Raw genomic sequence first — 24,060 nt, forward strand, 5'->3', positions numbered from 1 at the left:
GGAAACCACAGTGCAAGTGCTCAGCGTAAAATGCAGCACAAATGGGAGCCGAGTCTAACTGTATTACTGCAATCTTTGGGAGGCAAAATGATCAAATCAACAGCAGGTGAAAAATTAGTTTTATGCAATTTTTATTACGTTGTTGCGGTATAGGTGATTAGATGACTTTATTATTCGGGTTGGTGCAATTAAGGGCAATGCCAGATTTATATAGTTTAATGTTTGACTGCTGTCACACAAGAAAAAATGCTTCTTATTGCAAAAACAAGGTTTTGCATCGCCATATTTTGAGAGCTATCATTTTACTATATTTCTACTGACATGAAAGAGTCATGTGAGCGCTTGTTTTTTGAGGAACGAGTTGCCTGATTTGATACTATTTTCAGGCACATAACATTTTTTGATTGCTTTCTATTCTGATTTTTGGAGGCAGAATGAACAAAATCCTGCAAAAAAAGGAATAATTTTAGTTTTTTAATGCCGTTCACCTTGTGGTAAAAGCGATAAGTCAGCTTTATTCTTCAGGTAATTATGAGTATAGCGATACAACATTCATAAAAAAAATTAAGTTTTGTCACTTTTACACAATAAAAACAATTGTATATAAAAAAAGAATTGTTTTTGTATCTCTATAATCTGACAACTATAACTTTTTTTTTTCTACACTGAAGGAGCTGCATCATGGTTCATTTTTTGCAGGGCAAAACAATGTTTTTATCCATATCATATTAATTTCCATCCTGATTTTTGATTGTATTCTATTTCACCTTTTATTTGTGATCAAAATGGATACCCAATATGTGTAATATATGAGTAAATGCATTGCAATGCATTATACCTGTCAGTGCTGCACTGACAGAAGCTTCTTAGAACATGTTCTAAGCATGTTGTAAAAGATTTATTATAGCTCTTTAACCACAGGTTGCCATAGCAATGATTGGGCTTTCACATTGACATCACAAGGGTGCAGATTGGATGGGAGAGGGAGCTCCCTTCCTCACCCAGCCTTCTAAATGCTGCAATTGATATTGATCATGGCATGCATTTAGGGGGTTAAAGTGCCCAGGGTGCACCATTCCTGGCACTGACAGCCAGGTCATGACTTAAACTGAAGCCAAGTCCCCGATGGCGATAGTTCAATCTCAGCTCTTGTGCCCGTCCCCCCGCACCCATACATCAAAGGTCATGAAGAGGTTAACGCATCAAATTTTTATTTCCTAAATCAATCATATACATGAAAATAAGCAACTTTGCAATATATCATATCAGAAAATTTTCCTCTTTTTTTGTCGGAATTGATTGGTCATTATTGGTGATGATCGAATAATGAAATATTCAGATTCGGGAAAATCGCCATGAATAATTTCTAATATCTGTGTATTCGTACCAAATCCAATGCACATCAAGGGGAAAGCCAAATATGCTGCTGGACCCAGCAAAGAGGTATTGGGGCATGGGAAATAAGCTGAAATGGATGGGAGAGAGCTAAAACTAAATGGGAATAGCAGGGAGAAGATGCCTGCATGCCTTTGTGACTCTCATATGGTATCTGGGAATAATGTTGTCAGACTATTGCACCACCTTTACGGAATCATAAAAAGACATACTAAACATAACCAAACTTTTTTTAAAGAGAAAAATGCAAAGAAACAGTATTTCCATCATAATTACATGTATAAAATGCAAATAAAAATATATATATACTGCCCCTTTAGCATATGTTCACACTGAGTGTTTTGGCTTAATTTTTTACTTTAAAATTTGTGAGGGCTCTCACTCATGCTAAATAGTTAGCAAGATACTGGAATACATATTCCCCATGTCATATTCCACCACCATGTCATTATGCAGCTCTCACTGACAATTAGCAGAGTGCCAGCCGGTACTGTGAAACCTAAGTTTTGTCAAGGCCCTCAGGTGGCCCTGTATCATACATATGGGAGAGCTCTCATTCCTACATTGCGGAGGTCCTTCCCTCATGCCAAATAATTAGCCATGTTGTGGAATACATATTCCTCATCACTTTACAATGCCAGCTAAAATATGCCCATTTGAATTTTGGGCTTTGCTTACCACCACCACTACCATGTTCACTACCATGTCATTATGCGTTTCTCACTGACAATCAGCAGAGGGCCAACTAGTGCCATGACACCTGCATTTTGTAAGCTCCACAGTTGACTTTTGCCACCGGGTCCCAATGGAACAACTGTCATAGCTGGTGAAGCCGCTGTAAAGTGAATATCATACATGAGTTAAGGGAACTGTATTATCAATGTTAGTAAATTGGATTCTACACACCAAAAGCATTAGAATTAAATTCTGAATACAGTGTATGCAAGCGATGGCCTGTATTGTGATCAGTCTGTCGTGCCTGAAACTCATGTCAGGAACATGTACAGTACAAGCCATTGACCAATCTGCACATGCTTATGCATTTTCTATTGGTTTAATAAATAGCGAATCTTTATCTAGCAGTTGTGCAACTGGCGCAAAGCCTGCAGAGATATGCAAACGACTATTTATCTCTAGTTTTCGTGAGTCTGCTGTTGCTGTGTGTAATAAAGCTGATATCTTAAAAAAAAAATGCCACACATTGCTAGATTCCAGTATATTGAATTTTTTCATAACACCTCTATGAAGGTACTTGTCAAAAATAAAGCTGTCATGATACAGACTGGGTTTTGAGTCCTGCCTTCCCTTTTCTCAGTCTGATCATGTCGGGGTTAACTTTTCTCAGCCTCAGTCTGGTCTCGGGTTTGCTATTTATCTCAGCTGCATCCTGCAGGCGGTGTCAGTTATAGCTTCTGCCTCCAGCATGAGTAGCTGACTCTGGTTGTATCCTGATTTGTCCTGCTGCAATTCCTGACTGTTCCTGTGTCTGTTCATTCCCCTTCCCCTGTTCTGACTCTGTGTTTTCCCTTTGTGTTTGGACTCTCTGGTACTTGACACGTCTTTGTCTTTGACCTGACTTTGTCTTTTGCCCCTGGTACTTCTGCTTCCGTCTGGTATTGACCCCCCAGCGCATCTCTGACCCTGAGTTGATTATCCCCTTTGTACTACGTTACTGTCCTGGTTTTGATGCAGCTTGTTTGACTACTCTGTTGCCACCTGGTGGTAGCTTCGCTGCAGGTCTGCTCTGGCAAGTGTTGCAATCTTCCCTCCACTCTACTGCCATCTAGAGGAGCGTTCATCTACCTGCATAGCGGTGGTGTGAGAAAATCCAGGAAATTTTTTTTCATAAGCATGAAGCTTTCAATATTAAAAAGAGTGACGTTAAGGGACATGGATGCCCGCCAAGGCCATGTTACAGAAATGAAGGTGACTGGATTCAGTTCTAGCTTCCTGTCAAAATGTGGTCAATGCGTTAAACCACTGACAACAAAACAATTCTCAGGATGTTGTAGGTTGGATGGCAGACAAAGGCTCCAGTGTGTTGACAAGCACTACCACAAAGCCTTCCATACAGTCCAGTCTCAGTAGCCAAGAGGTTGGGAATCTGAATGCTCAACCTGGTCCTCCTTCCTTCCACCATTAAAAGTCCAAGGAGACATATGACCCCAACACTGGCCACTCTGAGGAACTGTTTATGTTCCATTTTAATTTGTCAGGCCTCTCAACGTGCACCATAAAAGAGGATCATGAAGAGGTGGAGTGCAGTGATGCCTAAACATTTGAGTACCCACAGCCAGGAGAGAGCCCCGTTGGGGAAGGTCAATTCATGTCTGAAAAGGTGGAGTATAATCATGACACACAGTTGCCATCAGGTCAGCTTAACCCCTTTCTGCCATTGGATGTACTATTCCATCCATGTGGGGTGGGCCCTACTTCCCAAGGATGGAATAGTACATCCAGCGAGATCAGCTGCGCTCATGGGAGAAGCGCGGCCGATCGCGGCCGGGTGTCAGCTGACTATCGCAGCTGACATCCGGCACTATGTGCCAGGAGTGGTCACGGACCGCCCCCAGCTCATTAACCCCTGGAACTCTGCTATCAAACATGATCGCAGTGATCCGGCGGTATAGGAAAGCATCGACCAGGGAGGGGGCTCCCTGTGTGCTTCCCTGAGACGATCGGTACAAGGCGATGTGCTCACCTTGTACCAAGCATCTCCTCCCCAGATCCAAGCCCCAGATCCAAAATGGCCGCAGGGCTGCATCTGGGTCCTGCAGGGAGGTGGCTTCACAGCGCCTGCTCAGAGCAGGCACCGGGAAGCCTCCAGCAGTGCACGTCAGATCGCTGATCTGACACCGTGCACAGCGAAGTGTCAGATCAGCGATCTGTCACTTTAATGTGATGCCCCCCCTGGGGCAAAGTAAAAAAAAAAAAATTACATGTGTAAAAAAAAAAAAAAAAAAAAAATTCCTAATAAATAATAATAAAAAAAATATTGTTCCAATAAATACATTCCTTTATCTAAATAATAAAAAAACAATAAAAGTTCACATATTTAGTATTGCCGTGTCCGTAAAGAATCGACCTAAAAAACTGTCCCACTAGTTAACCCCTTCAGTGAACACCATAAAAAAACGAGGCAAAAAACAACACTTTATTATCATACCGCTGAAAAAAAATGGAATAGCACGCGATCAAAAAGACAGAAATAAACATGGTACCGCTGAAAACGTCATCTTGTCCCGCAAAAAATGAGCCACCATACAGCATCATCAGCAAAAAAATAAAAAAGTTATAGTCCTCAGAATAAAGCAATGCAAAAATAATTATTTTTTCTATAAAATAGTTTTTATCGTATAAAAACGCCAAAACAAAAAAAAAGATATAAATGAGGTATCGCTGTAATCATACTGACCCGAAGAATAAAACTGCTTTATCCATTTTACCAACTGCTTTATCCATTTTACCAAACGCGGAATGGTATAAATGGCCCCCCCAAAAGAAATTCATGAATAGCTGTTTTTTTGTTATTCTGCCTCACCAAAATCAGAATAAAAAGCGATCAAAAAATGTCATGTGCCCGAAAATGTTACCAATAAAAATGTCAACTTGTCCCACAAAAAACAAGACCTCAAATGACTCTGTGGACCAAAATATGGAAAAATTATAGCTCTCAAAATGTGGTAACACAAAAAACATTTTTTGCAATAAAAACGTCTTTTAGTGTGTGACAGCTGCCAATCAAAAATACGCTAGAAAACCCGCTATAAATAGTAAATCAAACCCCCCTTCATCACCCCCTTAGTTAGGGAAAAAAATTAAAAAAATGTATTTATTTCCATTTTCCCATTAGGGTTAGGGTTGGGGCTAGGGTTAAGGCTAGGGTTAGGGCTAGGGTTAGGGCTAGGGTTAGGGCTAGGGCTAGGCTTAGGGTTAGGGCTAGGGTTAGGGTTAGGTCTAGGGATAGGGTTAGGGTTAGGGCTATTGATAGGGTTAGGGCTAGGTGGTTAGGGTTAGGGGTAGGACTAGGGTTAGGGTTGGGGCTAGGGTTAGGGCTACAGTTAGGGTTGGGGCTAAATTTAGGGTTAGGGTTGCGGCTAAAGTTAGGGTTGGGGCTAAAGGTAGGGTTTGGATTACATTACGGTTGGGAATAGGGTTGGGATTAGGGTTAGGGGTGTGTCAGGGTTAGGGGTGTGGTTAGGGTTACCATTGAGATTAGGATTAGGGGTGTGTTTGGATTAGGGTTTCAGTTATAATTGGGGGGTTTCCACTGTTTAGGCACATCAGGGGCTCTCCAAACGCGACATGGCATCCGTTCTCAATTCCAGCCAATTCTGCGTTGAAAAAGTAAAACAGTGCTCCTTCCCTTCCGAGCTATCCCGTGCACCCAAACAGGGGTTTACCCCAACACATGGGGTATCAGCGTACTCAGGACGCATTTTACAACAACTTTTGGGGTCCAATTTCTCCTGTTACCCATGGGAAAATACAAAACTGGGAGCTAAAAAAGAATTTTTGTGGAAAAAAAAGATTTTTTATTTTCACGGCTCTGCGTTTTAAACTGTAATGAAACACTTGGGTGTTCAAAGTTCTCACAACACATCTAGATAAGTTCCTTGGGGGGTCTAGTTTCCAATCTGGGGTCACTTGTGGGGGTTCAATTTGCACTGTTACCCTTGGAAAAATACAAAACTGGGGGCTAAAAAATAATTTTTGTGGAAAAAAAAGGATTTTTTATTTTCACGGCTCTGCGTTATAAACTGTAGTGAAACACTTGGGGGTTCAAAGTTCTCACAACACATCTAGATAAGTTCCTTGGGGTCTAGTTTCCAATATGGGGTCACTTGTAGGGGTTTCTACGGTTTAGGTACATTAGGGGCTCTGCAAATGCAATGTGACGCCTGCAGACCATTCCATCTAAGTCTGCATTCCAAATGGTGCTCCTTCCCTTCCGAGCTCTCCCATTTGCCCAAACGATGGTTCCCCCCACATTTGGGGTATCCGCATACGCAGGATAAATTGGACAACAACTTTTGGGGTCCAATTTCTCCTGTTACCCTTGGGAAAATACAAAACTGGGGCTAAAAAATAATTTTTGTGGGAAAAAATAATTTTTATTTTCACGGCTCTGCGTTATAAACTGTAGTGAAACACTTGGGGCTTCAAAGCTCTCACAACACATCTAGATGAGTTCCTTAGGGGGTCTACTTTAAAAAATGGTGTCAATTGTGGGTTTCAATGTTTAGGCACCTCAGTGGCTCTCCAAAAGCAATATGGTGTCCCATCTCAATTCCAGTCAATTTTGCACTGAAAAGTCAAATGGCGCTCCTTCCCTTCCGAGCACTGCCATGCGCACAAACAGTGGTTTATCCACACACATGAGGTATCAGCATATTCATGACAAAATGTACAACAACTTTTCCAATTTCTTCATTCACCCTTGGAAAAATAAAAAATTGGGGGTGAAAATATCATTTTTGTGAAAAAATATGATTTTTTTCTTTTTAACGATGTAAGGAAGGCGTTCCAGCTTAGTCAATGCATTGACTAAGATCGGGTACGATCGAAATGCGTCGCATGTACTCTGTACTAGGACTTTTGCGCTAAGGCAAGGACTGTTTGTACTACACCAATTTTTAATGGAGAAATAAAGCATTTGAATTTTATGGAGCTGGAACGCCTTCCTTACATCGTTATGTACATCCATCTTAGTCCAAGATGATGTTCCATGCACCTGCCTGGATTGGTGAGCTGGCTGTGGCTTCTTATAGCCTTTTCTTTTTGCGCATTTTTTCTTTTTACTGCTCTGCGTTATAAACTTCTGTGAAGCACTTGGTGGGTCAAAGTGCTCACCACACATCTAGGTAAGTTCAATAGGGGGTCTACTTTCCAAAATGGTGTCACTTGTGGGGGGTTTCAAAGTTTAGGCACATCAGGGGCTCTCCAAATGCAACATGGCATCCCATCTCAATTCCAGTCAATTTTGCATTGAAAAGTCAAACGGCACTCCTTCCCATCCAAGCTCTCCCTTGCGCCCAAACAGTGGTTTACCCCCACATATAGCATATCAGTGTACTCAGGAAAAATTGTACAACAACTTATCAATTCTAATTTCTTCTCTTACCCTTGGGAAAAAAACAAATTGGGGGCGAAGAGATAATTTTTGTGAAAAAATGTGATTTTTTATTTTTACGGCTCTGCATTATAAACTTCTGTGAATCACTTAATGGGTCAAAGTGCTCACCACACATCTAGATAAGTTCCTTAAGGGGTCTACTTTCCAAAATGGTGTCACTTGTGGGGGGTTTCAATGTTTAGGCACATCAGGGGCTCTCCAAACACAACGTGACGTCCCATCTCAATTCCAGTCAATTTTGCATTGAAAAGTCAAATGGCGCTCCTTCGCTAACGAGCTCTGCCATGCACCCAAACAGTGGTTTACCCCCACATATGGTGTATTGGCGTACTCAGGACAAATTGTAAAACAACTTTTGTAGTCCATTTTCTCCTGTTACCCTTGGTAAAATAAAACAAATTGGAGCTGAATTAAATTTTGTGTGTAAAAACGTTAAATGTTCATTTTTATTTAAACATTCCAAAAATTCCTGTGAAGCACCCGAAGGGTTAATAAACTTCTTGAATGTGGTTTTGTGCACCTTGAGGGGTGCATGTTTTAGAATGGTGTCACACTTGGGTATTTTCCATCCTATAGACCCCTCAAAATGACTTACTTATTAAGTATTTTGTGTGACATGTATAAAAATTCAAATTTGGAAAATTGCGAAATTTTTAAAATTTTTGCCAAATTTCAGTTTTTTTCACAAATAAACACAGGTAATATCAAAGAAATTTTTCCACTATCATGAATTACAATAAGTCACAAGAAAGCATTGTCAGAATAACCGGGATCTGATGAAGCGTTCCAGAGTTATAACCTCATAAAGGGACAGTGGTCAGAATTGTAAAAATTGGCCCGGTCATTAACGTGCAAACCACCCTTGGGGGTAAAGGGGTTAAAATCGCACCCCAGAAGGAGTATCAGATTGAGGAGTTGGAAGATGATATGGTCGAGGATGAGCCAACTGATATAACCTGGCACGGTGGCATGCCTAGTGATCACAGCAGTGCAGACAGGGATTGGTCTGTAGCACAAAAACAGGCAAGAGAGGTAGTGGTTTGACCAGAGGGAGAACTCAGTCAACTGTTCCACAGGGCCCCCCGCACTTAGCTAGATAACAGGTCAAGGGTGCAGTATGGCAGTTTTTTTCTGAAATTCCTTCAGACTATACAACTGTAATTTGCATCATCTGCCAAACCAAGCTAAGAAGAGGCAAGAACACTGCCAACCTGAGCACCACCAGCATGAAAAAGCACATGGCAGTCAATCACCCCAGTAGGTGGGTGGAACACCTTGATTGGCATTCCCAATCTGCTGTCCATGAAGCAGGCGCTGATGCCTCCTTCCCACAACCTGCAGTTGCACAGACACAACAGTCAATAACCATGTCAATTTGTTGTCCCAGCCCAGCATTCACTTTCCCCTGCCCCAGACATGTAACAGAAAGCAGAAATATTGACACACCCACAGGCCAAAACGCTAAACATCCACATAGCCAGATTGGTAGCCCTGGAAATCTTGCTGTTTTGACTTGTTGGAACTGAGTCTTTCCACAACCTCTTGGTGGTGGCACCTACATGGTACTCGATTACCATCCAACACTATTTTTCCCAGTGTGCCATCAACGCTTTACATAAGCACGTGTAAGACGATTTCAGCCATGCTCTTGCCAACACAGTCACAGGGAAGGTCTACTTTACTACAGACATATGGACAAATTCTTGTGGACAGGGATGCTCCATTTCCATTATGGAACACTGGCTGATCTTGGTGGAATCTGGGAGAGAGTCAGAGGCTGGGACATCACACATTTTACACACACCTAGAATAGCGGTCCCAACTTTCATCAGGGTTTGTCTCCTCATATTACAGATCCTGTCTCTCCTCATCCTCACTGAAAGTAGCATCCCCATCACTCCCCATCTGAAAGGTTTGCAGCACTGCCTTGGCAAAGCGACAGTATGCTCTGCTGAAGCTCCTCTGTTTAAGAGATAAAGCTCACAATGCAGCCAAGCTATTGAAAGTGATAAAAGAATAGACTGATCAGTGGCTCTCCCTGCTGAACGTCCAACCAGGTCTGGTGGTGTGTGATAAAGGTTGTAGCTTGGTGGCAGTTTTAAAGCTCGGCAAGCTGGTAAACACATTGCATGCATGGCCCACCTGCTGAACTTAATTGTACAGCATTTTTTAAAAACTTACCCTGACTCGCCAGACCTACTTCTCAAGGTGTTACGTGTCAGCGCACATTTCTGAAAGTCATCCCAGGCTTTCGGCAGACTAGCTTTGCTGCAGTAGCGCTTTAATTTGCCCCATCACCGACTGATTTGTGACCTATCCACATGCTTTAATTCGACCTTTAATAATAATAATAATAATAATAAAAAATACATTTTAGAGGTGACTTGTACAGACAATTAAATACATTACAGAATAACAATAATCACATAAACAACAGATACCAAGAGGAAATAGGGGAGACTCGAAAGGTGGATGGTAACACTTGCTTTCATTGATCTGACCTGCCATAATGTGAGAAATCGCGTGTTTATGTAATACTGCATGAACCTGTTACGCATGAACCTGTTACCAACCAGTATGTGTAAAAATACAGACACAGAGGGCTATTATTTGAATAAAGCATGTGAGAACAAGATAAAAGGATCCTGGATATGAAGAAAATTTTGAATGGGCAACACTGGGATAGTTACATAAATGTTCTGTCCTCACTAAATGAGACAGGCCCACGTAGATATACAGTCAGCTAAACTGCTATACCGGAGTCCAATAAGGAGACTGTGGTTGAGTCTGTGCTTTATTAAACGTAGTGGTATATTGATGCGGTGAAACTGTGAACAATGATATACATAGAATCAGTGCATGGTATAGAACAAATACATACTACACATGATGTACATTATGCATTACATTTAGAAGGCTGGTAACTGAACTAGGAGTACAACTGGTTAGGCTAGGCTAATATAGAGCAGGAATTATCTAGAGAAAAACATAAAGACATACCGGCAATGCAATCGCAAGGGGGATGAAGTGCAAGTGTCTTCCTTGAAAGTAAACTGGAGGAAGTGAAAGGAAATGGAGGGAAATGGAGGCTGAGCTACCATAATGCATTGCAAAGAGGGAGGAGAATAGACATGAAAAATGCAAAAACAGAAAAATAGAACTATCAACATAACTCTGACCGCTAGAGGGAGCCAAAGCACCACAGATAAATAAATGTATGAATATATCAATACTGTATACTGAGAACTGCAATTATGCAAACAAATAATCGGGGGTAACAAGTTAGATGGCGGAGACAGAACACTCCCCGTCTGACATCAACGGATGTCACTACTCCTTTCTTCTGAAGGCAACAATAGGACCAGTTCAGATACCGGTCTGGAAAATGTCTTAGGTTCATTCCCTTTGGTCATCCTTAGCTCAACTTTGCGGACGTTGCCGTCCTTGCTCGGGAACGTTGCGGTAACTAGACCAAGTGGCCACTTGTTCCGATGAATTTGACAGTCTTTCACAAGAACAAGGTCACCTATGCTCAGATTAGGCTCAGTGCATTGCCACTTCGTCTGTGGCTGCAGGGTAGACAAATATTGTTTGCGCCACCTGACCCAGAAAGTATTTGCAAGGCTTTGTACCTGTCTCCATTGGCGCTTGTAGAGGTCCTTAGCGTCGAATCCTCCTGGAGGGGCACTGGACAGTCCCGTTTTCTGAGTAAGTAGAGTAGCTGGAGTCAATAACAAGAGCTCCTCAGGGTCGTTAGGAACTGGAACCAGGGGTCTTGCTTTAATTATAGCTGCAGCTTCTGCCATGAAGGTGATGAGGCTTTCGTGGGTGAGCCTCGCTGTACCTTCTTTAAGAAGAGTGGAGTCAAGAATTCTCCATACTAGACCAATCATTCGTTCCCAAGATCCTCGCATATGTGAAGAGTGAGGTGGGTTGAATGACCATGTGCAACTTTGGTCACTGAGGAACCTCTCAAGAGTCTTATAGTCTAGATTTGAAGGTATTTCTAATTCCTTTGCTGCACCGACGAAGTTAGTACCTCTGTCTGAACGTATGTGCTTGATAGGACCACGGATGGCAATAAAACGTCTTAAGGCATTGATGAAGCTTGACGTGTCAAGGGACTCGATGACCTCTATGTATCTGATTAACATGCAAGTGAACATGACTGCCCAACGTTTACTATAGGCTTGGCCGCCTCTCGTATGACGTGTAACAACTGACCAAGGCCCAAACACATCGAGACCAACGCTAGTAAAAGGAGGGTCTGGATTGAGTCTATCTGCTGGTAGGTCAGCCATCTTTTGGGTTTGAGTCGAACCACAAAGCTTACGGCAGGTAATACATTTGTAGATGACACTACTGATGAGTCTCTTTGCGCCGATGATCCACAGGCCAGCAGATCTGATGGCTCCTTCTGTAAATAGTCTTCCTTGGTGCTTGACCAGATTGTGGTAATGTTGTACGATTAGGTAGGCAACATGACATTTTCCGGGAAGTATAAGAGGGAATTTCTCCACAAACTCCATCTCAGCTTCTTTGAGTCAGCCTCCTACTCTCAGTAGGCCGCTGTTGTCGATGAATGGGTCGAGTTTTCTCAATACGCTGCTCACTGGTATTGGAGCTTTGTTAATAAGACATTGGATTTCTGCAAAGTAGGTTTCTCTTTGAACAGTGAGGATGATGTGATTTCTAAAGAACTCAAAGTCGGATGTAACGTAGGTATTTTTACAAAGATGCCAACCTTTACATTTTTCTGTGCCACAAGTTCTGGTGGTCCTGAATGAGCGAGCTATATGAGTCAGGCAGATAATGGCTCGAGTAAGTGACTTCCAACTTGAGAATCTGTCGAACCTGCAAGATCCAAGCTGGATAACAGAGGTCATTGTATGAAGTGTAGACACCTGAGGGCGGATTTCAGCATCTGAGTCCTCTCCTACTAGTTCAAAGGTGTCTGGAAAACATTCTTCAATGTACAATAGTTTTGGTCCTGAGAGCCACGTTGTGCTTCCTAGTCGACTTGCGTCAACTGCTCTAGTTGCATGATCTGCGGGATTCTGGTCCGTGGGTATGTAATGCCACTGCTTTGGATGAACTGATCTCCTGATTCGTAGCACTCTGTTATTAACATAAACGTAGAATCGCCTGGTTTCGTTGTGGATATATCCCAGGACTACTTTGCTGTCTGAGTAGAACTTGGTCTGTGTCAGGTCGATATCCATTTCGGATGTGATGAACTCCGCTAACTCAACAGCTAGAACTGCGGCACAGAGCTCTAACCTGGGTATAGTGTGCTCTGGTTGTGGTGCGAGTTTGGCCTTTCCCATAATGAAACCAATGTGGCACTGACATTTTGAGTCTACAGTTTTGAGGTAGGCAACAGCGGCAATTGCTTTGACAGAAGCATCTGCAAATACGAACAGTCTTTGGCTTTGTATTTCAGTAGATGGCTCAGGGGCGTATGGTCTTGGCACATTCAGGTTGGAGAGTGTCGCTAACGAGTTCTTCCACTCTTCCCACTGGATCCTCTTATCAGGTGACAGAGGTGCATCCCAGTCAGATGTTTCCCTAGTTAAGTCTCTTAAGGTACCTTCACACGAAGCGATGCTGCAGCGATAGCGACAACGATGCCGATCGCTGCAGCGTCGCTGTTTGATCGCTGGGGAGCTGTCACACAGACCGCTCTCCAGCGACCAACGATGCCGAGGTCCCCGGGTAACCAGGGTAAACATCGGGTTGCTAAGCGCAGGGCCGCGCTTAGTAACCCAATGTTTACCCTGGTTACCAGCGTAAAAGTAAAAAAAACAAACAGTACATACTCACCTGCGCGTCCCCCAGCGTCTGCTTCCTGACTCTGACTGAGCTCCGGCCCTAAAGTGAAAGTGAAAGCACAGCGGTGACGTCACCGCTGTGCTTTCACTTTCACTTTAGGGCCGGCGCTCAGTAAGTGTCAGGAAGCAGATGCTGGGGGACGCGCAGGTGAGTATGTACTGTTTGTTTTTTTTACTTTTATGCTGGTAACCAGGGTAAACATCGGGTTACTAAGCGCGGCCCTGCGCTTGGTAACACGATGTTTACCCTGGTTACCAGTGTAAAACATCGCTGGTATCGTTGCTTTTGCTTTCAAACACAACGATACACGGCGATCTGACGACCAAATAAAGTTCTGGACTTTATTCAGCGACCAGCGACATCACAGCAGGATCCTGATCGCTGCTGCATGTCAAACTAAACGATATCGCTAGCAAGGACGCTGCAACATCACGGATCGCTAGCGATATCGTTACAAAGTCGTTTCGTGTGAAGGTACCTTTAGTAGGGCCTTGCCTTGCATAGTAACAGGAGCTGCGAAACCCAAGGGATTGTACAGACTGTTGATGGTAGACAGGACGCCTCTGCGTGTGAAAGGCCTTTCTTCCTGGCTGACCTGAAAGGTGAAAGTGTCTGACTGTAGATTCCAGAGAAGCCCGAGGCTGCATTGCATTGGTGCGGGGTCTGACCCCAGGTCCTGGTCTCTGAGACCATTACATAGGTCCTGAGAAGGGAACGCTTCCATGAGTTCTTGGCTGTTTGAGGCTATTTTATGAAGCCTAAGGTTCGAGCAGGCAAGCATGTCCTGGGCTCTCCTGAGAAGACTGATGGCAGTCTCATTTGAAGGCATGGCTTTCAGACAGTCGTCGACATAAAAGTCCTTTTCTATGAATCGTCTGACATCTGCTCCGTATTCTGCTTCTCCTTCCTGAGCCGACCTTTTGAGTCCATAAATGGCGACTGCAGGGGAAGGACTGTTGCCAAAGATGTGCACTCTCATGTGATACTCTGTGACTTCTTTAGTAGGATCATTGTCTCTGTACCAGAAGAATCTTAGGAAGTTCCTGTCTCTCTCTCTCACAAGGAAACAATGGAACATTTGCTGGATGTCAGCGATGAAGGCAATGGAATCCTTACGGAAGCGCATAAGTACTCCCAGCAGTTTGTTATTGAGGTCTGGTCCTGTCAGTAGAACATCATTCAGGGAGACATCGTTGAATTTAGCACTGGAATCGAACACGACTCTGATCTAGCCTGGTTTCTTAGGGGGGTGTACTCCGAACATGGGTAGGAACCAGCATTCTTCAGAGCCTTTGAGAGTGGGAGCTAGTTCTGCGTGACAGTTTTCAAAAATCTTTGACATGAAGGAGGAAAAGTGATCTTTCATCTCTGGTTTCTTTTGCAGATTACGTTTGAGAGAGGAGAAATGTTGTAATGCCTGATTTCTGTTGTTCGGTAGACGTGGTCTGTGGGTTTTGAAGGGAAGAGGTGCGACCCAGCTGTTGGTCTGATCTTTAACGAGTTCCTTGTCCATTACCTCTAAGAACATCTTTTCCTCTACCGACATTGCCACTTGGTTGTCCTGCTTAGTTCTCTGGAAGACTGTGCACCCTAACTGATCCTCATAGCTTCCCGACACTATACTGCTGTCGTGGGTAAAGTCTATTAAATGATTGGGCAGTTGGATGCTGTGCGGCAGTTCCCTGACATGGAACTCATTGTTACAAGGTTGAAACAGAGATGGTCGTCCTTTCTCCAATGTATTTGTCAGCATGCTTGTCACAGAAGATGGGGCGTGCATGCGTCCCAAGCATACCTTGCCAATTATGACCCATCCTAGGTCTAGCTTTTGGGCATAGGGAGCATTGTGGAGTCCATTGATATGATGTCTCACTTTATGAACCTGCAGGATATCTCTCCCCAACAGCAGAATTATCTGGGCCTGATGGTCGAGTTCCGGTATAAGGTGTGCTATTCATTTTAAGTGAGCGTGATGGATTGCTACATCTGGCGTAGGGATTTCAGATCTGTTGTCTGGGATCTGGTTACATTCGATGATCGTAGGTAGCGGTAGGCAGAATTGTCCGTCTAATGACTCGATTTGGTAGTCAGTAGCTTTCCTGCCTGCTGTTGTCACAGTACCTGCACACGTCTTTAATGAGTAGGGAGTGCTTGGCCCTTTGATGTTGAATAGTTCAAAGAACGTTGATCTAGTCAAGGATCGATTACTTTGATCATCCAAGATAGCATACAGTCTTACATATTGGTCTCTATGGCCCTTCGGGTATACTCTGACGAGGCATATTTTTTAACAGGACCTACTGTCTATTGTCCCTTTGCAGACCTCGGTACATTGTGAAGTGATCTCTGGCGTAGCTGTATCAGTGTTCCTTTCCTCCCCGCCATGCTCACTGTCAGCTGGCGTGTTTTGTGCACTCCATGGAGCTGGGCCAGGGTGTAGAGCGGTGTTATGATCTGTGGTGCCACATTCTGTGCATTTTACACTGACCTTGCAATCCTTGGCGAGATGAGTTGTGGACGAGCAGCACTTGTAGCAGATACCGTTTTCTTTCAGGAATCTTCTGCGATCTGGCATAGATTTTCCTCTGAAGGCTCTGCATTTCAGGAGAGGATGAGGCTTCTGATGAAGTAGGCACTGCTTGTCAGGGTCCTGCACCTTTGTCTCTGATTGGGAGCAGCCAGCAGACCTGTAATTAGAACCTGAAGAAGAAACATAAGTCTTGTGTACTGCCATGGATGTTCTGCGTGGATTTGCAGGTGGTGATGGTGTGATATATGGTATTGCAAAGTCAAAGCTGGGATCGTTTCTAATTCTCGTTTGTTGGTGTATGAAGTCTACAAAAACAGAGAAGGGAGGGAATGGAACGCTGTGTTTGTATTTGTACGTGGAACCATGTGTGAGCCACCTCTCCTGTAGATTGTAGGGCAACTTCTGGACTATAGGGTTAACACCTCTGGCTGTGTCGAGAAATGCAAGTCCCTGTAGGTCGTCCTCGTATTTGGCAACTTGGACTTCCTTTAGCAGGTCGCTTAGCTCTCTAAGTTTCTGGAGACCTTTGTTAGATATTTTAGGAAAGTCATCGCTTCTTTTGAACAAGGCTTTCTATTACTTCTGCTGAGCCGTAACACTCATCCAGCCTCTTCCAGATCTCTTTGAGGCCAGTCTCAGGGCGGTTTATAGTAATGTCTCTGATCCTTACTGCGTGTTTGACTGACTCTTCTCCCAGGTATATGACTAACAGGTCTATCTCTTCCCTGTGTTGTAGCCCCAAGTCTCTAGTGACATTTTGAAAGGAAGCTTTCCAAGCTCTGTAACCTTCAGCTTGGTCAGTGAATTTCATGAGTCCCTTGGCAACCAGTTCACGTCGTGTGAAGAACTTGGCAAATTCTGTCGTGAACCGGTTGTCAGCAGAGTATGCTGGTGATGGGTCGCCCTGATAGTGATGTGAGGTGCGTTCATACCTGTTAGTGTCCTCGGGGTGGCGCCAGCCGGTGTCGTAATGCTTCGGTCTGACGTACGGTGTCTCAGCAGGGTGATCCACATTGGTTACCTGGTGAGGGGCAAGGTAGTCATTAGCAGAGTTGTTTTGTCTCACGTTTTCGAGTTTTTCTGTCCTGGAGCTGAGCCTCGTGACGACTCTCGCTCACTTCGCTGGAGACATCGTATTCTTGTTTTGGTACTGGTTCAGGGTTATAGTTTAGATCAGGAAGTTCATTAACATACTGAGATGTACGTTGTGGTGAGTCTTGTAGCGGAAACTCCAGACTCGACATACTGCTTTGGCTATGCAGCTTGGGGTTTTGTACGGCTTCTAGTATTTCTGCTTCTGCGAGGGCTGCGGCAGCTTCCCTTTTTGCTGCTAGGCTTTCTAAGGCGGCATCCACACGTGCCTTTTCTAACTGCGACCTTCTCTCTTGATCGGCTCTCTCATCATCTCTGCATGCTTTTTCTAATTTAAGTTGCATCTCTTGGTCAGCAAAGCTCGCTCGTATTTTGACGGCTTCAGCATTTGCGCGGGTAATGGCGACCCCACTGCTGATGGATGTTGTCTTGGAGGAGATGGAAGTAACAGGTCTTGTCCTGTGTGATTTGTGAGACATGGTGTCTTGGGAAGTGCTTGGCTGTGCAGAGATAGCTGTAGCTGTATTTAGTCTCTGAGTAGCCGGTGACTTGTATCCCACTAGTTGGATGGCTGCCGTTTCACTGTTCTGTCCTCACTAAATGAGACAGGCCCACGTAGATATACAATCAGCTAAACCGCTATACCGGAGTCCAATAAGGAGACTGTGGTTGAGTCTGTGCTTTATTAAACGTAGTGGTATATTGATGCGGTGAAACTGTGAACAATGATATACATAGAATCAGTGCATGGTATAGAACAAATACATACTACACATGATGTACATTATGCATTAAATTTAGAAGGCTAGTAACTGAACTAGGAGTACAACTGGTTAGGCTAGGCTAATATAGAGCAGGAATTATCTAGAGAAAAACATAAAGACATACCGGCAATGCAATCGCAAGGGGGATGAAGTGCGAGCGTCTTTCCTTGAAAGTAAACTGGAGGAAGTGAAAGGAAATGAAGGGAAATGGAGGCTGAGCTACCATAATGCATTGCAAAGGGGGAGGAGAATAGACATGGAAAATGCAAAAACAGAAAAATAGAACTATCATCATAACTCTGACCGCTAGAGGGAGCCAAAGCACCACGGATAAAGAAATGTATGAATATATCACTACTGTATACTGAAAACTGCAATTATGCAAACAAATAATCGGGGGTAACAAGTTAGATGGCGGAGACAGAACAATAAATGTGTTGAGGTGGTAGGCGGTTTATATGTTGGCAAGGCTTAGTGGCAAGCAGAAAGCAGTGTCTGACTTCTGGCTTCTCACTGCCTGTCAGAGTGACACTCAGCCCCCACAAACAACAACTGCCAAGTGGGTGTGAATCAATGATGTTTCTGAGGTTCTTCAAAAGTTTGAGTACTGCACCAAAATGGTGAGCACTGATGATACTATTGTCAGCGTAACCATCCCTCTGTTCTGTCTATTAAAATGTTCGCTGCAGAATCTCAAAAAGGAAGCTTTGAATGCCAAGCAGGTGGCTATGGAGCAAGATTTTACAGTTCCTGATACAACACAACCCAGCCCACAATTTTCTCAAGCCACTTTGGGTAATGACAAGGAACAGGAGCAGTAGGAGGTGGAACAGGAGTTTTTGGTCTGCGCTACAGAGAGGACTCCCAATCCCAGCTTCATACCTGTCCAGTATGGAGGGCCTGAAGAGGAGAAGGAGGAGCAGGCTATGCTTCATGAGGAGCAGAGGATGGTTAGTGTTCTTCCTGGTAAGGAGACTGAGCGTTTGATTCTTTGTAGTCTGCCACACATGGCAGAGTTCATGTTCAGATGCCTTTCCCAAGACCCTTTCGTGAAACACATTTTGTCCAACATGAAAAACTGGCTGTGCACCTTTCTTGAAAGATGGTACAAGGAGAAATTTTCTTCTCTCAAATCGGAGGCAGACGTACCATTTTCAATGAATGTATGGCAGAGGGCTGGTGTAGAAGACTTGCTAAAAGATGAACCTCAGACAACGCTGCTGGCAGAGGTACTGGCCTATTTCACCCACAAGGATTACAGGGGAGGGCCATGCACACCAGGTGCAACTCTGGGTGTGGGGTGGGGGAATGTGTATCAACTGACACATTTTCATGAGACTGTCACATCAGCAAGGGCTATCTGTGGGTATAACTATGACAAGGAGGGAGAAGCTGACCAAGATAGTGAAGGACTACTCAAGCTTCCTTCCTTATTTTTCAGTGACTTTTAACTATTGGTTGTCCAAGCTCCACATTTGGCCCGAACTCTCCATCTACACCTTGAAGGTGCTACCATGCCCTGCTGCAAGTTTATTGTCTGAGCGCGTTTCTAGTTTGGCTGGTGCAATCATAATAGATAGGCACACACACCTGTCAACAGAAAATGCATACAGACTGACTCTTCTAAAATTGAACAAGAGCTGGATTTCCTGTGACTTTGTAATCCTTATGGATGACATCAACGGAATGTAAAAGCAGCCGAAATGTTTTGTTTGGGAAGTTGTCTTAACATCCATCCCTTACCATTCAAACCCATTTTGTTCATGAAATCACTTCCTCCTCCTCCTGCTTCTGCAACAAGTACCTTGTGGTTATGTATGTATACCCCACATGACTAATGTTTGTATTTTGTGAAAACTTGACACATTGTGCAAAGGTGAAACTTGTACTCCATATTGATTCCTTTGCTGACACACTCCAACAGTGGAGTAATGAATAGTGTTGAGCGATACCGTCCGATACTTGAAAGTATCGGTATCGGAAAGTATCGGCCGATACCGGCAAAGTATCGGATCCAATCCGATACCGATACCCGATACCAATACAAGTCAATGGGACTCAGGTATCGGACGGTATTCCTGATGGTTCCCAGGGTCTGAAGGAGAGGAAACTCTCCTTCAGGCCCTGGGAACCATATAAATGTGTAAAAGAAAGAATTAAAATAAAAAATATCGCTATACTCACCTGTCCGACGCAGCCGGGACCTCAGCGAGGGAACCGGCAGCGTTGTTTGTTTAAAATTCGCGCTATTACTTGGTTACGTGAATTCCCGGCTTGTGATTGGTCAGGTCGGCCATGTTGCCGGGACGCGGACCAATCACAGCAAGCCGTGACGAAATTACGTCACGGCTTGCTGTGATTGGTCCGCGTCCCGGCAATCTGGCCGCCCTGACCAATCACAAGCCGTGACGTCACGGGAGGCTGGACACGCGCTCATTTTAAAATGGGCGCGTGTCCAGCCTCCCGTGACGTCACGGCTTGTGATTGGTTGCGCCGCGGTCAACCAATCACAAGCCGGGAGGCTGGACGCGCTCATTTTAAAATGGGCGCGTGTCCAGCCTCCCGTGACGTCACGGCTTGTGATTGGTTGCGCCGCGGTCAACCAATCACAAGCCGGGAGGCTGGACGCGCTCATTTTAAAATGGGCGCGTGTCCAGCCTCCCGTGACGTCACGGCTTGTGATTGGTTGCGCCGCGGTCAACCAATCACAAGCCGGGAGGCTGGACGCGCTCATTTTAAAATGGGCGCGTGTCCAGCCTCCCGTGACGTCACGGCTTGTGATTGGTTGCGCCGCGGTCAACCAATCACAAGCCGGGAGGCTGGACGCGCTCATTTTAAAATGGGCGCGTGTCCAGCCTCCCGTGACGTCACGGCTTGTGATTGGTCAGGGCGGCCATATTGCCGGGACGCGGACCAATCACAGCAAGCCGTGACGTAATTTCGTCACGGCTTGCTGTGATTGGTCCGCGTCCCGGCAACGTGGCCGACCTGACCAATCACAAGCCGGGAATTCACGTAACCAAGTAATAGCGCGAATTTTAAACAAACAACGCTGCCGGTTCCCTCGCTGAAGTCCCGGCTGCGTCGGAGAGGTGAGTATAGCGATATTTTTTATTTTAATTCTCTCTTTTACACATTTTAACATTAATGTTGTTGCGATACCCGATACCCGATACCACAAGAGTATCGGAATCCCGGTATCGGAATTCCGATACAGCAAGTATCGGCCGATACCCGATACTTGCAGCATCGGAATGCTCAACACTAGTAATGAAGATTACTGCCCCTGCTAAATTTGTCACTTAAGATTATCTGCACCCAGAATACTCCAGACATACATATGCTAGATAAAGATACAGTAATTTTTTAAATCAATAGAAAATTATGATTTTTTTTCAATTGTCTTTCTGACACTCTGAATGCAGAGTAATGAAGATTATTACCCCTGCTAAATTGTCACATAAGATCATGTGTACCCAAATTGCGCCTGTCACACAACTGCTAGACAAATATTAGGTATTTTAAGTGTAAAATAGCACAGAATGGCAGCATGTACTTGCAATGATGAGAACACCCAGGTGCCTGCCTCACCATCCTTCCCTCCTATTAAATCTCTCCCTTCTAAATCCCCACTTAACAAACAACTAATCTTCACAATCTTCAGCTCTTAAAATAACTTTTTGGAATAAATACCTCTCACTGTAACCTACTATCACTTTCCCTATGCTACTGTCACTGCCTCTACTCTGAAACTACGGTCTTACTATGCTGCAATGTGTGCAAAAATGTGCTGGCAGCCTTTAAATAGTCCCTATGACCCTGGAAGGCCAGCCAATCACAGTAATGTCACACCATTGATGGTGCCGGCATTACCGTGACTGACAAGCCAGTCCAGTATGTTCTTTGGCTGCAAATGAAGCACCAAACATGCTTGGCGGGTCACTCAAATATACCGAGGCAAATGACTAATTACTGAATAGCCTGAATACTGCACTATTCGTGCGAGTAACGAATAGTGCCAAATGTATTCACCCATCACTAGTCATTATCAAAATTCTGTCGTATGAAATAAAAATTAAAACAACGGTTACTCTTTAAGTTTGTTTTTTGTTTTTTAACCTTTTGATGTCCCTTTTTTGTCCAGCATTATGATGATCCACGTCTAATATTTTGCTGAATATACGCAGAAGTGTATTAGGAAAAAATCCATATTTTAGCATATGTGAATTTTTTTAATATTTGAGTAGATTTCAATTATATTTTAATGTTTTCTAACATCTATTGAATGCACCCTTTGCAGTGTACATATGTTTTTGTTTTTATCTTTTTAATATGCATTAATAATCCTTGAAAATAAATTATGGAGAGTCTCTTGGTTAATGATCACCCTACAATTCTTGTATGGTCTATGTGGTTCTGTTTTGTGGGGCAAACTACTTCAACACCTAGTTTCTAAACAGGACTTTGTGCTCAGGCTATGTGTAATGCTGAGGGAGGACTAGGAGGAGTTTAGGCATAGTTACAGTCCTGTGCTCACTGCTGGCTTGCAGCGCAGCACAAGTGATGATGGAAATGTAGTCAGAAGGAGACGTATAAGGTAGGGGAGGGGGAGACGGCTGTTGTCGGGATCTAACTGCAATGCAAATGTACAAGGATCCATTACAGTGAAAATAGCCTAGAGTGTATACCGTACCTGCTGTTGATTGCAGCTTGAAGGACTTGGAGGCAGAGGTAGTTTTTCAACACAACCATCCAGGTAAAATAAAAAAATCAAATAGCTTTAAAAAGGTAAAGCATGGTTAAAAAATAAGAAACCTCATGGCTTGATGTGTTTCTGGCATACTAGGATGCCCTTAGTCATAGGATATTTATTACATTGAGAAATCACAAGATATATAAAGATACATTAGACCAATCACTATTGTGCATATTAGTAATTATAATAACTATCAGGTGTAATTGCTTCAAAAGATCTGATCCTGAGAAAAAGGTGTCTGATTCCCCATGAGAAAATTATAATCGTAGTAAGAAAAGGATAGAAACTTGCAGGCATCGTAACTCTCTGCCAAAATGTGCGGTTTTTTTTTAAATGGATTTTGGAGTGTTTTGTCTGCATTTGTTATTCCGTGTACAGTGCCTTGCGAAAGTATTCGGATGAAGTAAAAATGGACCTGTCATATGGAGTGCAAGCGACACAGTTCAGCTATTAAAAAGTCATCATTTAATATTTCCACAATGCGTTTCAATGGAATAGTTCCGTCTTGTTCAGGTGCAGTTACCTGCGAAAGTATTCGGCTCCCTGGAACTTTCCAACCTTTTCCAACATATCATGCTTCAGACATAAAGATACCAAATGTATATTTTTGGTGAAGAATCAACAACAAGGGGAACACAATTGTGAAGTTGGATGAAATTTATTGATTATTTTAAATTTTGGGGGAAATTCAAACACTGAAAATTGGGGCGTGCAATATTATTTGGCCCCTTTACTTTCAGTGCAGCAAGCTCACTCCAGAAGTTCATTGTGGATCTCTGAATGATCCAATGTTGTCCTAAATGCCTAATGATGATAAATATAATCCACCTGTGTAATCAAGTCTCCATATAAATGCACCTGCTCTGTGATAGTCTCAGCATTCTGTTTGAAGCACAGAGAGCATCATGAAGACCAAGGAACACAACAGGCAGGTCTGTGATACTGTTGTGGAGAAGTATAAAGCCGGATTTGGATACAAAATGATTTCCAAAACTTTAAACATCCCAATGAGCACTGTGAAAGCGATCATATTGAAATCAAAGCAGTATCATACCACTGCAAATTTACCAAGACCCGGCAGTCCCTCTAAACTTTCATCTCAAACAAGGAGAAGACTGATCAGAGATGCAGCCAAGAGGCCCATGATCACTCTGGATGAACTGCAGAGATCTACAGCTGAGGTGGGACAGTCTGTCCATAGGACAAAAATCTGTTGAACACTGCATAAATCTGGCCTTTATGGAAGAGTGGCAAGAAGAAAGCCTTTTCTTAAAGATATCCATAAAAAGTGTTTTTAAAGTTTGCAACAAGCCACCTGGGAGACACACCAAACATGTAGAAGAAGGTGCTCCGGTCAGATGAAACCAACATAGAACTTTTTGGCAACAATGCCAAATGATATGATTGGCGTAAAGGCAACACAGCTCATCACCCTGAACACACTGTCAAACATGGTGGTGGCAGTATCATGGTTTGGGCCTGCTTTTCTTCAGCAGGGACAGGGAAGATGGTTAAAATTGATGGGAAGGTGGATGGAGCCAACTTCAGGACCATT

The sequence above is a fragment of the Ranitomeya variabilis genome, chromosome 2 (assembly GCF_051348905.1).
Source record: "Ranitomeya variabilis isolate aRanVar5 chromosome 2, aRanVar5.hap1, whole genome shotgun sequence".
In the NCBI taxonomy this organism is placed as follows: Eukaryota; Metazoa; Chordata; class Amphibia; order Anura; family Dendrobatidae; genus Ranitomeya; species Ranitomeya variabilis.